Source organism: Bison bison, unplaced genomic scaffold, assembly GCF_000754665.1.
Source record: "Bison bison bison isolate TAMUID 2011002044 unplaced genomic scaffold, Bison_UMD1.0 scf7180017864112, whole genome shotgun sequence".
Taxonomy (NCBI): domain Eukaryota; kingdom Metazoa; phylum Chordata; class Mammalia; order Artiodactyla; family Bovidae; genus Bison; species Bison bison.
Window position 1 is genome coordinate 84624 of NW_011494684.1, and position 4990 is coordinate 89613.

At 49.5% G+C, this 4990-nt stretch overlaps 1 protein-coding gene across 1 annotated transcript in view; it reads left to right on the forward strand.

The window, feature by feature from the left end:
• Nucleotides 1–4939: 4939 nt before the first annotated feature.
• Nucleotides 4940–4990, forward strand: part of DCHS1 (dachsous cadherin-related 1) — a gene marked incomplete at its 3' end in the record, with an annotated part of 29133 nt that continues 29082 nt past the window's right edge. The window contains 1 exon segment of the mRNA XM_010839147.1: nt 4940–4984.

Consider the following 4990-nt stretch of genomic DNA (forward strand, 5'->3'; position numbering starts at 1 on the left):
GGGAGTGTGGGTGTGAGTGTGTGTGTGTGTGTGTGTGTGTGTGTGTGTGTGTGTGTTGCCCGCCTCTGTGGGAGCCATGTGTCAGAATGTGGAGGATGGGTGTGTGACAGACAAACTGAGACAAAGAAACTGAGGAGGGAGAAGTAAAGAGAAACAGGGAAGAGACAGGCCAAGCCCAAGCTGGAAGCCTGTCACCCAGACTGTTGAGTTTGGGTCCAGGATGCCTAGATCAGAATCCCACACAGGGGACAGAGGGAGGTCACCACCAGCCTCAGCCCACGTGGAGGGGGTGGGGAAGGGGAGGTCCAGAAGCACAATGAACTCAGTGTGGCGTGGGCTGGGCCCGCAGCCACGGGGTCATAGGCCAGAAAAATATTGTTGCTAATGTCAACTCCTCAAATACCCACAGGGGACACAGTCACAGGCAGCACACATCCACAAGAGATGCCTTCACAGCCATCACATGCCCCTCGGAAGCACTGACAGAGCCAACATACGTTTACAGAAGGTGCTCTGAGAACAGTGCACACCCACAGCAGAAATGGTGCAGCCAACACGGGACTCTGTCAAAGCCAGCACACAGCAAGGGAGACAGGGTTGCTGCCAGCACCTTTCCTGAGACACTGCCGGAGCAACATGCATCCACTGGGAACCTGTCACAGCCCACCAACATCTAGGTTGTACTTCAGGGCTGTCTGTACATAGCAGGTGTCTCAGAGACCTGACAGTAATGGGATGCTGTGTTGCAGTCACTCTTACCAACACCTTTTTGTACATCCCATAAGAAACACTTTTAGGTGTCATGCACACGCCACAGACTGAGCAGTCCCAACTGCTGAATAAACTCCCATTAACTTATGATGCTCACACCAAGTCTTCTCACCCACAGACCTCCCAGGGTTACCCTCTGGTTCCTTGAAAACTTGGGGACTTAGATCAATCTTTCCCTCACCCCGTACCCTGCCATGGTTCTAAGTGTCCCTCCAAGTGCAGCCTCACAGTCTTGAGTTCTTCAGCTCCTATTGCCATCTCCTCTCCCAGGACCACTCAGAGCAACTGGTCTGTCTCTGAAATTCTGTACCTGCATTCCACTCTGCCCACAGCCTCCTGAGTCCTTTGAGCTCCCTGATGCCCTCACTCCCATTCCACTTACCCTTCAACCTCACAGTGATCCCTTGCCCTTAACCTTTTTGCTTTTTCCTAATCTTCTCTTTCTGGCTTTATACTCTCCTTCCAGTTTATATGTCCAAGACCATCACTTCACCCACTCTTTGACCGCTCTGTTCCTTTGTTATTGTCTTTAGACCACCCGTCCCACAAAGTCTCAACCCAGCTGGAATCATTTCCCAACCACACCAAGTGATGCTTCTATAAATTCATGCTTCTATAAATTGCACCCTCAACTGGGCCCTCCATAAATAAACAAATAGATGAAATATTTTCTAGTTTTTTACATCCCTTCACCTTACATCCCTCATTGTCTTCAGCAGATTAATTAGTCAACCCACTGGATCATTTATTCTGCAAACACCTATTAAGCACCTACTGTGTGCCAAGCAGTGTGATAGATGCTAGCATTACAAGGGTGAACAAAATAGATGTGGTCCTTGCCCTTATGGAGCTTACAGGCCACGGGGTGAGCACGGTGATGTGGCAGCACGTAGCAGGCCAACCTGAGCCCTTGAAGGGGAACTAGACGAGGGTTTGGGAAGGAAGTGGCATTGAAGCTTATGCTTGATAGATAAGTAAGAGGCTACCAAGCAAAGGAGAGGCGGCGGTGAGGTGGAGCATGTGGAGAGTATGCCAAACCAATGGAGCAGCACTGGAAAACCCACATTAAGAAAGTATTGTATGTCTGAGGGGAAAAGCAATCCAATGAGCCTGGCACTGATAGCACGACGTGAGGGTGGGTCAGAGAGTCTGGGAGAGGTGAGAAAGGGTTAGTTAGGTTGTGTGCTTCTTCTAGGTCACATGATTGCTTCCTGAACCCGGGGAGAATTGAAAGTCACCGAATCATTTGAAGCTGTGGTGTGATATGATCAGATTTGTCTTACAGAGACCACTCTGACAGCAGTGTGGAGACTAGAGGGAGGCATCTGAAAGGAAGGGGATAGCTGGCTGTTGTAGGAACCCAGGAGGGGATAATGCTGGGCTGAACTGGAAGAATGGCAGTAGAGGTCGAGATAGTAGGTAGCTTCAAGAATGCTTTAAGCAGTGGGGTCAGAAGGACTCAGTGACAGAATGGATACGGGGGCTGAAGAAGAGGGAGGAAGGAAGGAAGAGCAGACACAACAGACAGACCTGGTCTGTCAGCCACCCGGAAAGTTGAGGCCATCCAGTTTGAATTCCCTCAACTGTTGCAGATCCCATCCACTTCAGCCTCAGGGGAGACCTCACTCAACGAAGTAATCTTGAGTCTTATCCATGTGTCTGGTTTCTCCCTGTGCACTCGTTCCTCCTATGAGCACATGAAGAGCCTCCAGGCTCTCCTACTTTCCTGCACTCTGAAATACCTGACTATCTAAGACGCTCTCTCGCTTTGCTTCACTGCCATGTTTTGTGAAAAGCTCTTCTGCACCAAACTGTTCCCACCTCCTGACTTCCCATTTATTCCTGCCCCATCTATGTAACTGCTCTCCCTAAGATAACATGACTTCTCGTTTGCCAAATTTAGGGGCTTTTTTCAAAAGTCCTCAACTGCTTGACCTCTTGGAAGGGTCCAACATTGTTGACTGTTATTTCCTCTTTGAATCATTCATGTCTTATGCCTTTTGAACCACTATTTTATTCTGTCAACATTCGATGAGCTCTCATGTCCCAACCACACTGCTAGGTGCTGGGAATATGATGATGGAAGACACTGTTCCTACCCTCGGCAAAGGAGACAGGCAAATAAACAGATGATGATACAGTAGGGTGGGATCTGTGCATCCCTCTCTCAAAACACCTCCTGACTGTTCCTTCTCTGTCTACTTTGGGGGCTCCTTTGGGTGGCACCTAGGGCTTCCCAAGTGGCGCTAGTGGTAAAGAATCCGCCTGCCAATACAGGAGACACAGAAGATACGGGTTTGATCCCTGAGTCAGGAAGATCCCCTGGAGGAGAAAATGGCAAACCACTTCAGGATTATTGCCTGGAAGAACCCATGGACAGAAGAGCCTGGCAGGCGACAGTCCATGAGGTCGCAAAGACTGGACACGACTGAGCGACTGAGCATGCATGCATGCTATGTGTGATTGAGTGACCCCTAAGTGTTACGATTTATTAGAGGTCTGACTTGGACCTTCTTATCTCACTGTATACACCCCTCTGGGTGATCTATCGCATTCATTTCCAGGGCTTTAGTTATCATCTGAGTAAGCTGATGACTCCCAAATAACTCTTTCTTCCAGATCTCTCTTCAGACGCCCAGACCTGCAGACTTGCTTCCTTTTGGATTTTTACTACTGAGCCCATACTATAGAGTCCCCTAACATGTCCCAGACCTGAGCTCATCTTTCCTTCCTCCCCAAAACCACCGTCTCCACTCAGTCAACAAGCTACAAAGCCAGAAATTAACTGTAGCCACTCTCTTCTCTACATGTCCTATAACCTAGAACCTCTTAGTTCTCCTTCCTTCCCAGCTTTCTCTGATGTGCCATCCCCTTTTATCCATGGGCTCAGCTACTGCCTCCATCTCACCGTATTTTCACTTGAACTACAGCAGGAGCCTCCTAACTTGTCTCCCTAGACAAGTCTACTTCTAGTCTACTCTTCCCTCTTCCAATCCAGTCTTTTCCGTAAAATGCAAATCCAGCCATAGCATTCCCTGCTTGCGTTCTTTAGTATCCTTACACTATCTTGGGTGAGACTTCTACATTAATGAGGCTTCAGAGATCTGTCACGATCAGACTTCCCCCAGCCTCCCCAGCCTCATAGCCTGTCCTGTTTCCATAGTTCCCTCACATTGCAAGTCCCAGCCATGCTGAATTCCTTGTCGTTCTCCAAAGACGCTGCATTCTTCCATGCTTCTGGCCCTTTAGACATACTGCTCTCTGCCTGAAAAGCCCTTTACTCCCTTTGTCTCCTGGCTGACCCCGTCCCATCCTCAGCTCTCTTCTCAAGCTCTCCCTCTCCTGACCACCAGACCAGCTTGGAATCCTCTTGTCTCACTGTTGTCATTGCCTCTTTGCTTTTTCTCTCTCTGCCTGGGCTGGGGCGTCCTTAATGGCAAGGTTACATGTTATTCATCTTCACATCCCCCAGGTTCCTCTATAGACGCTTGGCAATGAACAAATGAATGAATGAGGCACCTCACAGCTCCTCCCTCACTCTCATTCACTCTTCAGAAGACTGACTCCTGGTCTCAGCTACCCACACAATAGAGTCATTTCCACACATGCCCACTTACCCAGTAGAGACGTTTCCAGTCCCCTCCCCCACAAGTTGTCCTTCCTCCCCCTACGCTCTCCTCTTCTTTCTCTTTCACCTGGGCTTCTCTTTTCCTGGATCCTCTTCCTCTCCCCCAGTCTGTACTTTATTTCTCTTTGATTCAGCTGCCAAATATCTAATAAACACCAGAAATTTGCAGATCCAAATCTGTTGGACCATGTGGTTGTTGGGGTTCTTGGAGGGAGTGGAAGCTGAGGAAGCTGTGACATGCTATCAGGCCACAGAACCTCGGTTCTGCTCCATCTGTTCTACTCCACCAGGCCCCCTTCCTAGGAGGTGTCACAGGCTGCCCCTTCTGCTAACAGCCCCCTCACACATACCACGCTGTGCCCTCCTGTTCCTGGCACCCAGACCCTTCCCGTATCAGGTTCCCAGATACTTGTGCCCTCTTCCTCTTTTTTTCTGTCAGTAGTAACAGAAGTAAGATCAGACTTTCTGATGCCCTGGCACCTGCAAGCAAAAGCCCCTCTGATGGGTTCAAGCTATTGGATCCCATCACCTTCCTGGGTTCCTGCTGCCTGCCCCTGCCTTCAGCTCTGGTGTCTGTGTTTCCAGGTAATC